The following is a 13,550-nucleotide window of genomic DNA, read 5'->3' on the forward strand; positions in this document are numbered from 1 at the left end:
AAGTAGGTGCCAAAAACTGCAACGCCGACACTGAGCGCTGGTCTGAAGTGAAGAACTAAAGAGTCTAGTTATAGACTATAAACGAAGCGCTTTGCAGGAGGCAACCCGATCATCGAGTCAAGAATAAGCTACTGGGAGGACAACCCTGGAGTCATTTGAATTTTCAAGTAAGTGAGTCGCAAATTTTGCTACATCATACCTGGTGAACATTTAATAAGTTGAACCTTCGGTCAGAACAATTTTTGGAGTTTTATTCGCTCAGTCGTTTTCTATTCCTCTCTTTTTTATAAACCAATGACATGAGCCATCCCAGTTTTTATTTGATTTTTCTTGGAAAACTAGAACAAAATATCGCCATCCTATCAGACTTTTCATCTTGACCATGATGTTTAGCCTGACTTGTTTTCATGATAAACCCATGAGTAGAGCCCGTGTTGTTCTTATTTTGCAAATTTTGACGCATGCTAGAGTCCGTGACCACTAGGATTTTAGTTTGCTTAAACTTGAAAAACTCATTGGTTTTCCTAGAATTAGAATTTTTCTTGACCATCTAATTATTTCATTCAAAATTCCTCTCTCACTTTTGATCAAAATTAGAACATAAACCCATTACCCCGCGGTTGGAATCGAGATTGCTTCATCTCAATTAATCAGAATGAATGATACTGATGCAACCAAAATCAATGTAGTCGGAAATCTTTTCGACTTACAAATATTTTTGATGCTTCAAAACTCCTCTAAAATATATTTGAACTAATTGCTAGCTCTGAGTTGATTTTTAATTGTTAAAATTAAAGGAGGATTAAGCATCTAAACATGATTTGGAGGGTTTGTGATCTTCATTAACATTAATGGCTTGATTTGTGATCATGGGAACAATCATGGAGGCACTCTCACCTACCACACATGCATAAAGAAACAAAGAGTGGCCTACCATACTTATTTGTTGCAGCTCAAAGGACAAAGCATTGTGTGAAATTGAGAAAACAACAAGGCTATGACACATAGGTGCATGATTTTCAACAAACTGACAACACAAAGGAGTGGAGGGGGTTGATTTGGAGGTGCCCTTCACGTGAACACTGATTTTTTTAGTACAATAATGAGCAAGTGGCCATGTAAATAAAGATGAGGAGGAAAGTAGCCAGGAAGACACCAGGCCGATCGGCCTGAAGTATTTTTAAGGCCTCCCGTGCCCCCCTTTGGTAGGTACCTCCTCTCATATTTGTTCATCATATTTTTCACCAAGAACACCTATGGATAGCCTCTAAAAATTTTGAAACTCCACTCTTACACAAAAATTTTAGAAAATAAAAACTTCAGCAAGCACTTCTTGCTAGTTCTTGCTCTTGTGCATTTCCTCGTTGGCAAGAAACCCCTGCGAAGTATTTTCTTTGAAGTGTGTAGAAATGAAGAGCTTTGGAAGGCTTTTTAGAAGGTCGAAGAAGTCACGATCGTCGGCCAAAGCTTCATCTATGTCAAGTGCTTCGTGGCAATACTCGGTCTCCGATTTACCACGAGGCAGCGACGTCGACATGGAGGCACCACGCAGTGACCGCATGCTGCTTGGAGGGATGAACATGAGAAGCTCTTCCATGTGGTTCGATGAACCGCGTGGAATTCCCAAAGCCATGCCACAACCTTCGAGGAGAGCAACTCACTCTCAGAGTGGCTACGCTGAGAAGAAGTCAATATATGGCTTCACCATAAAAAAAATGAAGAAGAGAAAAGGCTAAAGAATATTGTAGGAAGACTTGTTGCCAACCATGATGATCAGAAGATGGCTCACGGAAGCTACATCTGGAACTAGAGTTGTTGGTTCATGTTGCTATCTCACTATGATAGTAGCATGCTTAAAGCCAGATATTAAAAGGCTCCCTGCATGGGTTATAAAAGCTAGAAGCGTCGACGCCAAGACTATGAAGAATGCACATCTGATCAGCGACGATGAGGAAAATGGCTATACAGTAGGGGTCACCAATTTTGAACTGCCCGACAAAAGACTTGGAATTTATCATGTGGGCAAACCCAACAAAGAAAGAGAAAAGAGGGCAAAAAATCAAAAAAGGCTCATTCTTGCAAGTAGTTCCAGAAGTACCACCGCCACCACCCAGCTCAAGGTAATGGCAGACTGAGTTTCAAAATGCACCGAGCTATGAGTGAGTTCCCAAAGGATGGCAGCAGGAGCAATGGCCAGAGGCGCCGGCAGAAGTATGGACGCAAGGCCCGTTTGCACCAGACTTTCAGCAGGCGGTGCAGCCACCACCACCACCTCCCTATGTTTTTCATGGTTACATGCCACCACCTTTTCAGGGACCCCCATCATATGCTACATTGTCTGCTCAATTCAGCCACCTGCCACAGCCACAAAGAAGTGCGCGCACCATAGATGCGTACATACAAAGGAACTTAGAAGATGCTGATACTATGATGCAAACTGCCGAGAGGATCGAAGATGGAAGCATGAGCATCGCTTATCATTTTGGGACAATGGGAATCGTTCCTCCGGACTAGTACCAAGGTGGCGCGTAGCAACATTACGAGCAGGGATATCATGAGCACCAACAACAAGGAGAGCCACATTACAACCCGCCGCAAGATGACCTGGATTAAAGACCGAAGGGATCAAATAAATAAGCACACATGTGATTTGAGTTTTCTTTTCTTTTCTTTATTTATTTTAGATGTGTGTTTGGAGTGCGTAGTATTTTCTGTTCAACTTTTCTGTTTTATTTTCATTTTATTTTCAATTTGTGTGTCTATTTCATCTCATCATGCTTAATAAAATATGCATCACCTGAACCTAATGATATGTGATTAATTGTGATAGTTTAAGTTCTTGTCATGTTGAAAGATGATGATCGTTGCCGCTTTGTTTAATTTTTGTACTTGGTTATTGCACCACTGAACTAATGCTCTATCTAACATGAACTGAAATTGACATAAACATTAGCTTATCTTTTTTGTGAAGGTTATGATAATTTGGACCCATATGTTTGTTTATTGCTCTCCCTTTTAAATGGATCAAAGTCTCTTTTATTTTTTGTTACAAACCAAATCATGTTGACCTTGTCAATAATACTCCTTGCAATTGCTCTACCCGTCCAAAGCCAAATATTTATATCATGATGAGTTGTAGATTGCAAAATTTATTTTTGTGTGAATTGATTTAGGATCTACTTTTATGGTATGAGACTTAGAAGCTAGTCAGTCCTTTTTGTGTAACCTCTTATTGCTAGCCTTTCTGTCCATGCATTGTGAATTTCCACATCGAGAATCTTGCAAACCTCGCTGGCATCCAAACCTAAACCCATATATGTCATTTTTGTGACTACCTCCTTGACCACAACCCAATATGAGTATGGAAAATATTTCGATGAAGATTCAAAAGATTATTCAGTGCATTTTCAAAAAGCTCAAGACCTGGAGGCAGCCACCAGTGCATGGAATAAAAAGCAAAGGAAACAGAGGCTAGAAGGGGCCAGGCCGATCGTCCTAGGGTGTTCCCCCCTCTGTTGCCTCTGAAATTTGGCATGGAAGTCCCTCCAGAGGAATTAAATAATTTTTTTCTAAAAGATTGAATATTTTGGTACTTACATCAGCAGTTTGTTCTTCTTCCTTTTAATGCTTGAGGACGATCATTGTCTAAGCATGGGGGGAGTCATCGCATTATCTCTGACTACTGCTGAGTAAGTAATATGTTGCAAAGAGTTTTGAGGAGCAAAACAAAAAAAAATATTGTGGAAAAAGAAAGAAAAAAATGAAAGAAAAAGAAAAGGAAAAAGAAAGGAAAAAGAGAAATAAAAGTACTCCTCAGTTCTTTGAGCTTCATATAGATCCGAAGTGCTCTCAAGATTAAAGATTATTCCATACTCATTTTTCCATCCATGTGCAATCCGATTACGAGAACCTCATCTATGTCTCGTGATCACTCTTTGCCCTTGTACATGTCCACTATCTAAATTTGTGTGTTCATTCTCTCCCTCTCCATAAGCAATTATTTTTCATGACCTTTTTGACAAGTCTCAGTAAGATCCATCAGAAGTCTTTCCTGTTTTGATAATATCCTGATTATAATATTTTTGTTAGGACTAACATTCCCAAAAATCTAGATAAAGCCTTACAAATATTTTATGAGTGATGACAGGTTGGAGAAGTTCTAGCATAGGTTTGAGAGACTTGATGAGCTGAGAGAACATGAGCAATTGCAAGGAAGTTTAAATTGTTGATCTCGGTTCAGCTCCTTTTTTAAAAGTTTTATTAAAAATCTTCTGAGGTTTGTTTAAAATTGAGAGCAAAAGAATAAATTTATTGTGGGATGTGCTTAAATGATATCTACCCTCCATCTTAGAGAAGGCTGGTTGCAACTTGAATATTAATTGAAAAATTCTATGAGAGCATTATGTTTTCTTGTGTGTGATCAAGTGCAGGATTGAACACTAAAAGGCAATGCTGATTTCTATTGAAGACCTACTCAAGGACGAGCAAGGTTTAAGCATGGAGGATTGTTGACGCTCGTTATTGACACACTTTTACCCCTGTTTATCTTCAATAATGATATGAATTTAATACCTAAACTATTGATCACAACCTAATAAACCGGTCATTTTCACATGTGCAACATATTTTGGAGGATGTTCTATTTTTGCAGGGAATTGGATCTAAAAGAATATTTTTTGGATAAAGCACTGAACAAGCATCAAACCAAATGAAAACGAAGGCCAACGAGCCCACAAAGGGCATGGGCTGATCGGCCCAGAGGAGCCTAGGCCGATCAGCCTAGGGTCTTCTAGAGCCCTCCGACGCCCATCTTTAGCAAGCAATCCTCCAAGATGACTTAAGGGCTAAATTTGTGAAGATATGGCAAGGATGACTTCGGGATCAACGAGGAATCAAAAAAGATCAAGCAGGAGATTTGGAAAGTTATTAATGATCAATCTCATCCTAAAGCTACCAATGTGCCAGGCCCACATGCAAGTGAAAATAAGACTCATGAACATCTAAGAAGACTTGGAGACGAAGCAAGACGCGAGGGGCCAAAAGGAAGGCCCAGGCCAATCGGCCTAGACCCTCCCAGGCTGATCGGTTTCCTTGGCCCCCTCGCCTTCCAATTTTTACCACGCACTCTGTAGACTATAAATACCCCAAAAACCCACCGAGCCCCATAATCCAAGATGACGTACTCGACATGAAGTAGCATAGAAGCAGAAGGAGCTTGATGGATACCTCTCCAGAGAGTCGAGAGCTGTGTAGTTGTCGGGGGTTAGCGTAGACGAACCTCTGCCGGCGTGATCACCCTGCAAGGAAGATCACGCTGGAGTTTTGAAGCTAGGAGTCATCAAGATCAAGGTAGGATCCTGGTGGTGATCTTGTGATATACAATCATTCATGGTGAAGTAATAGATGTGTTCATGTTCTTAGCAATCTAAATATCTTCTTTGATGGTTTTATGCTTTATCGGGTTTGCTTACTTTTCAATCTATGGATCGATGATAGATTGCTTAGGATGTTCTTGTGGTCATGGTGATCAGATTTGCATGCCTGATCTACCGATGAGTATGACACGTTCTCTTGATCGTGCCCTTAACTTGCTTGCGCTGATAGAGGTGATCGTGACAGGATCTTTTTAATGTATGGTGGGGGGTTTTGGAATCTGGACCGGAGGTGTAGAATTAAAGATGCTTTTTACTAGGATTATATATGTGTTGCTTTGCTATCTATGCTCGGAATTACAACATATGCATAGTCTAGATTGCTCTAGATTGGTTATCTCTGCTCTATCTGTTATCCATCTGTATATACTTAGTAGATTGAATTTGAATCTCTCATAAATACCAAGTTAATACTAACAATGCTAGTTGAAATAGATCTTGTCCTATGAGTTCCACGGATTGATAAACCTTGGAGGAATACTCTGAGGGAAGAGGTACAACTGATATGTACGCTTGCAGTTCATAATTGGCGTACTAACAGCCGTCAACATGGGCGTCGAGGAGGACGTGGCCAACGAGTTGAAGCTGACCGTACCTGCGACCCCAAGGTTCCAGACTTTGAGGAGGTCATGGTGTACGCTTTGGAGATGTCTTTACTGGAGGCGCACCAGACCTGTGACAGGAGAGCCATGCACGAGGTGCACGCGCAGCTTCGTCGGAGGTTGGCTAACACCCCCTACCGTTGTCTACCCAGGCCTGCCATGGATCAATGGACTTCGAGCGTGAGACCCACCAGTACTACCAGGACGCCTGCACAAAGCCCGACGAGAGGTTCCGTGTTGCCACTCACTGTATCCATGCCCAGGACCTGGCCATGTTTAGGATGGACTACGAGATTGAGGTACTCCGCAGAGGGTGGGACGACAACATGGCCAGGGTTGCAGCTACAGAGGGCACGGTTGTAGGACTTGTGTTTTCACGAGAGAAATACTCAAAATTTCTCTGTGTACGGTTTAATAACGGCTTAATAGAGTGCGGGCGTGCCAGTATACAATTCGTATACAAAATAAACTTGTACAAAGCATGTAGGAATAATCAAGCATATCAAGGATATTGGAGACACCAATTTTACGTGGAAAACCCTTGCGGGTAAAAAACCACGGCTGCCTGAAATCGAACTTCACTATATCAAATGAGTTACAAGGCAGGGGATTAACAACAAGTCATTAACTCATCCCATGCGATTTACAAAAGATATATGAAGTAAAATAAATCTATTGCGGTGTATGCCTCCTGATGCTCTATAGTCATTGAGATGTTACAAATCTCATCTTTTCCTTTACATTTATCCCTGTATGTACTCAGGCGATCGTGTAACTCATGATTCCCAGAGCCTCGAGAGAACCCTAGTTAATTACATCTGCAGTCAACACCTGCAGAATACCTCTGATTAAGCTGTGTCATATGGTCGTCGTCATCAATCCTCTTGTCTTGTACTCCATAGGTGTGTGCTGCATAAGATAGAACAATAACAAGGAAAATCGAGTTGCCAAGTGACTTAATTCCATATTCCATCATGTACAGAATTTCTGTTAAATGCGTTCGGCCTCGTCGGTCACGAACATGATTTGTCCAGCCTTGTCGGTCAGGACATGTGGAGACTTCCGGCCTCGTCGGTCCTGGAAGGGTGACGATGATAAACTAATAAAACTTAGGGGGTGTTTGGCAACACACTCAAACTTTAGTAGCTGTCACATCGGATGTTTGGATACTAATTAGAAGTATTAAATATAGTCTAATTACAAAACTAATTGCACAGATGGAGTCTAATTCACGAGACGAATCTATTAAGCCTAATTAGTCCCTGATTTGATAATATGGTGCTGCAGTAACCATTTTCTAATGATGGATTAATTAGGCTTAATAGATTCATCTCGTGAATTAGTATAGGGATTCTGCAGTTAGTTTTATAATTAGCTCATGTTTAGGGCCTGTTTGGGAGCACTTCACCTCACCAAAAATCACTCCACTCCACCAACTCCAAAAAAATCGCATCCAAACGTGTTCGGCTCCAGCAATTCCGGCTCCAGGAAAAACGTGGAGCAGGGGGTAGATCCACGTTTTTGGTGGAGTACCTCAAGGGGTGCTCCAAAAACCTTGAATACAGACCTCGTCGTGGAGTTCGTAGTTATTTACCCACCATACCATCCGTTACACAGTACCCCTTCGATTCCGGTCAAAAGAAAATAAAACACCAGACCCATCCGCTACTCATCTGCCTGCGCCCGACCTTGCGCCTCCGCCGATCCGCTGACCGCCACCGGCGCTCTTCCGGTGAGATGGATGGGGACGGAGGCGCCGGACTGGGCGGCGCGGCGAGGGAGACGCCCGCCGGCCTGGGCGCCGCGGAGATGGAAGGGCTCGCCAGCCTAGCCACCGCGCCACGGGCGGCCCATCGCGGGCGGCACCCGCCGGCCTGGCCGCCGCGCCGAGGGTGGCCCCCGCCAGCCTGGGCGGCGCGTTGCTGGCGGCCCCCGCCGGCCTGGGCGGCGCGCCGTGGGCGGCCCCCGCCGGTCTGGGCGCCGCGCCGAGGGCGGCCGCCGCCGGTCTGGCCGGCGCGCCGAGGGGCGGCCCGACCGTTGTGAGTGGCGTGACCGGCGCGATGAGGGAGGCATCAGGCATGGAGCAAGATCTGTCCGGGGGTGATTTCGGGGCCCAGGATGATGGTGACCAAGGTCTGGCCGTCGGCGGACGAGGTCGTGACCGTGTTGGCAATTTCAGGAGTGGAGGCCAAGGCCGTGGCCGTGTTGGCCAGGGTGGCGGCCGTGGCCGTGGCTGTGGCGCCGGGCATGGCAGCGAGAAGGCATCAAAGAGAAACGCTCCTGACACATTAATGGAAAAACTAACTCATGTAGCCAGTGATACTTGTATAATTGTTTGTCATCTTTCAGCTGCAAGATAGAAATATGCTTGTAAAGTCAATTTGGATAGCTGGATCAGGAGTGAAAGGCTTATGGTAGAATTTGCTGAGTTACTTTTAATTTTCCGTCGTGTCAAAGTTCATCGCTGTTGCTTTGCATAATAGGCTCAGTGATCAAGCGCACGGTTTGCTGATCGTTTTACTTGATTGATCTTATCGATCTCAAGCCTTCTAGTTTTGAAAAGAACACTTGCTGTGCTAATAGATGTTAATTCGATTGTCGACTCCGGAATGGTCCCATTTGTTTCCCACTTTTTCTGTCGGGATTTAGTGCGAAGGTGAAATGCTGCGGTAAAGTTAGCATCTACCTGTAGTTGTTGGTAAGGCCCAATTGACCATTCCTTCTAAATATGATCATTATGCTGTGTGTTTGGTTGAGACTTGGAAGGCTTTTTCCTTCCTAAATAAGCAAGATGGGTTCAGTTCGTATGAACTATTGGTGCAGGTCTAGATGAATGGGTTGGCTCAGGATTTGGAGGAACCACATCAATTTTGTTGAGCAGTCACATCATCTTTTCTTGGAAATCATTGCTCATGAAATGGCTTTGTAGTCTGAGAATTATTTTTTTAAAAAAGTTTCAGGACAGTTGAGTCATATATTCATTCGGGTACTTGTAATGTGTGGTAGCAAACTTGTATGCATACTTGCCTGTTATCCAGCAGGAATTCCATTAAGCCATAAGTGCAATCTGGTAGGAATCGAATTCTACTTGGGACCATTTGTATATAGTAATCTTGTGATTTTAAATCCTTTTGAGTAGCTACACTAATGGTATTCAGAATGAGTCAAGGTTAGCTATTTCTGACCAGATTAACCAGATTTTTTGAACCTATCACATATGAAACATAGGGTGTATTTAGTTGCTAGTCTGCTAGACATCATGTGGTGCATGCTAAACTCTCCTGTGAGCACCTCCGATAGGCAAGGTATTTGTACCGCTAGAAGAGTTATATGGATTGCATGTTATATGGATTGTGACTGAATAACAATTGTGGTTTTATCAACAAGGTCAGATTACTTTGAATGCTTGTACTTCAATGGACTGTCATATGTTATTCAGGGTGATTCAATTGAATGGACTGATGCAAACACGACGATCATATGTTCGTTGTTTGCCAAACAAGTTAAGAAAGGGAATAGACCGAACACTCATTTGAACTCAGTAGGCTATGATGAGGTCAGCAATGAATTTTTCAACCTCACTCACTGCAATTCGTTTGACCAAGCGGCAAATGAAGAACAAGTGGGATAAGTTGAAGACCGATTTAACGACTTGGAAGAAATTAATGAGGAAGCAAACGGGTGCGGGATGGGACAGAGCAAGATGTGTGATTGATATGGATGATGAGTGGTGGAAGAAGGCAAGGGCGGTGAGTTCCGAAACTATTTTATTTTTGTTAAGCAATAGGTTCATGTCATTTCTTTTTGTAAATAACGATGATATCCTTGCAGGAGATTCCAGGTTGCGACAAGTTTCGAAAAAAACCGTTGCAAAATGAGGAGGACTTGACAGTGATGTTTGCTGACATAACTAATGATGAAAGCGATCGTTGGAATCCTATGAGCTCTAATCCCATCATACCACCAACACAAGAGGATGTTGACAACGGACATGTGAATGAGGTTCATGATGTCTCTGATGATTGTGACGATGACGGAGTTGCTTGGGATGAAACAGATGAGGTCCAAGAGGTTACTCCTTCTCCTACTATTTTGTTAGCAAACAAAAGAATTCCACCAGCAAAGAAACAAAGAACTGGAACAGCACAAGTTATTCGGTACAACGTTATTTGGTTCAATATTTTTTGCCATGGGAAAAAAACCCTGAAGAAAGTATTGTACGCTATTTACTGTAGCAGCAGGAAAAAAAACTCAAAAACACCTACGAACGGTACTGATGGCCTGGTTTTACTGTACCAGCGGAAAAAAAATATAAACCATGCTAAAAACTCAACCGATCCAACCACCAAGGACAAAATAGAACATTCCCACCAAAAACTCATATTCCTGGAGCTGGAGCACAACAATATGCCAAACACGTTCAACAACTCCATATTTTTCTGGAGTTGGTGGAGTGGAGCTGCAAAAGTGTGGAGCTGGTGGAGTGGAGCTGATTTCTGAAAGGTGGAGTGCTGCCAAACACCCCCTTAGTCCTCCTAATTAACGTCCGAACATTCGATGTGACCCTCCTAAAGTTTAGTACCCGTATTCAAACACCGCCTTGGTCTTTAGCTGAGCTCCTGGCATCACGGGATACAACTCTCATCATGCCAGGCTATCCTCTACCTAAGCATCTATTGATTTCCTTTCCTCTGCCTCATTGGCACAGCACATGTACGCACGTACTTAATGACGTGTGCAATCTGTAATGCTAGCTCTGCCTGTTTAACAAGAGCCTTCATAAAGAGCCTCTCACAGCATCTCTAAAGAATTGCATTGCACGTAATTGCAATTATCAAGGGTCAAATTCACATTAAACCTAGGCAGAGCCCTTTTACTATTTTACTCTGCAATTGAACCTGCATAAAACATAAATACCCAGCTAAGAGTATTTCGCCTGAACCTGCGACATGCATGTGAAAGCACCACGATGGAATCAGTGTCCCTATGGACCTCCTGATTAAGCACTGCTATCTCTCAGTGACCACTGCGAATTAATGTATTTTCCTCTTTCAGGCACGTATGCGCCACTGTTGGAATAGCAATGACCATTCATCTATTTCTCTCTCTATCTCTTTATAAGGAGCATGTATCGTGCCCCTCCTGCCAAGATAACATGAACTCAGTACCTGCAAAAGAAGAAAAAGAAACACATATACACTGCCGTCGAGGCAGCCAAAACCTGTGGAGCGATTAGTGAGGGCCGCCGCCAATGATCTTGCGAGGCAGGTGAGGGCCGCCGGCATCTCCTTTGTTTAGATCGCAACTGAGGGTAAGGCGCTCGCGCGCTGCGCGATGCCCTTGTCAAGGCATGTTCCTGTGGAAGAAGAACAAAAAGAATTGCAGGCTCCAGTGCCAAGCCACGCAAATTACTCACCATGAAACAGTGCCATGGGCACGGTAGAGAAGAGGCGCTGATGACGACGAAGCCGATCTTTTCGAGACGGCGAGATCCTGCCCAGCTCGCCTGCCGCGGCGAGACTGATCTGCAGGCGACGTTAGTGTTTGTGGATGGAGGAGGATGTGTGGTTGTGTCTTGTGTGTAGGAGGATGGTGGTGTGCCTGTGTGTGCCTGGAGAACTGCTACCCCCGAGGAACCTGCAAAGAAAGAAACACATAGGCCTTGCCATGCCGATGGGCATTGATTGCGCTGGCGAGCTGCAGTGTCCCTGCAAGAAAGGAGGAGAAGATCGATATGCTGGCCGTGGCGCCATGCGTGCAGCTTTGCAGCTGATTACAACAGAAGAGGTGCACTAGCTGCCGCCGGCCGGCGACACCCTCCGAGACGGCAATCTTTGCCCGGCTCGTTGGCCCTGACCAATGTGCACTCCTCATGGTGGTGGTGGGTGCCGCTTGTGTGCGCGCGCGCGCGCTGAGTGCTCTGCCTCCCTCCTCGCCGGAACCCCTGTACCTGCAAGACAGAAGACCTTATATAGAAGACGGAGGTGAGGTAAGACCTCAAACAAATCTAGATCCTTAACTTTTGGGGGAAAAAAACTGTTAATAATTAAAATATCTAGAAAAAAAAAGAAAGAATCCTCACGGGAGCATTTTCACCGGATCGCTAAACTTTGTTAATCCGCGCGCGCATGATAAGCTCCTCGTATTATGTTGGGATCAATAAAGAGAGTCACATATTAACGTCACACAGTATAGTCACGGATCCAGAAACAGTCACATATGTATCTTACATGTCTAAATGTCACATTAAAAAAAGGATACATGTTGAGATCTATCGAGCACAGAGAGATCCATCACGAGTATATGCATGCACGTTTTCCATGAAAAAATGTTACACCATCGACATGTGTATCCATGCAGCATGCACAATCCATTCAAAGAAGAAGAAGAAGGAACTGTTACACATTAAGATCCATCCTGCACGTAGCACGCATCCTCTCCCACTCCTCTGAGTCCTGGTCTAACATTTTTTTCCCTCTAAGGTCATCTCACGTTCACGCTAAAAAAATAAATGAACAACGGTGCATCACGTCTGGACCTGTCACGTTCATCTTCCAAAAATAAGAGAGAATCTATCACGTACGTTAGATTTGACCTCTCACATCGTCAGTTTTTCCCCTTTCAAAGCCTATCACGTTAGATCTAGCAAGATATTTTTCATATTTTTAAATTAAAAATATATGGATAAACATTTATTCTATTACCTAGATCTGCATAAAATAGACGGTCCACAGTTATTTGGGAGTACCGTAGCAAAGCCCATACCTACACCTACCACTCATCGTATACCTAGTTACCAGGCTATCACATTCATGATCATCTTCATTCTTGCCGTGGCTCGCTCTTAATTGGCCATGACGACGCCGATAGTGGGCGGTGGCACATGCTTTGCATGCACAATTCAGCTTTGCAGTTGCATGCACAACAAATGCTCCGAGTGTGGATATACCGTAGATCAATAATGCCGCACTCAAAACATAGCAGTGAGATCACGCCGAATCAAAATGTAATTGTCTTTGCATGCATACATTAATGGAGCACATATATTCACTTCCAAAATTTGTTGAAAAATCATTGTTTTATATATGTACTTTACATATATATATAAAGGTTAGTATGTTTCACTTGTAATAATTTAGTTTTTGTTCTTGCTCTTTTTACTAGTACCTTATTTATTTGTACATTTCTGTAAACGTATATGTTTCTAGTATCTCTGAATCTAGAAAAGTCAAAATAAATGGAGGGAGTAGAATTTTTTGCGAGTTTTCTCGCATGCTACTTCTCCAGCTAGATTTCTCATCTAATTAAGGAAACTCAACAAGCATCGTAAATGCAACTTCAGCTAATTAAATGCGCAGAGGCGAGAGGTGCAATATTGCTGCAAAAAGGTCGGTAGTCAATTTTGGCCGGCGGAGTAGGTGAACGCACAGCACGAAAAGCAGCCAGTCGCGCCATGGCCTTCTCGCCTCTCCTCCCGGCCTCCTGCGGAGAACGTACGCGTCTGCCATAATCAGGG

Source organism: Setaria viridis, chromosome 3, assembly GCF_005286985.2.
Source record: "Setaria viridis chromosome 3, Setaria_viridis_v4.0, whole genome shotgun sequence".
Taxonomy (NCBI): domain Eukaryota; kingdom Viridiplantae; phylum Streptophyta; class Magnoliopsida; order Poales; family Poaceae; genus Setaria; species Setaria viridis.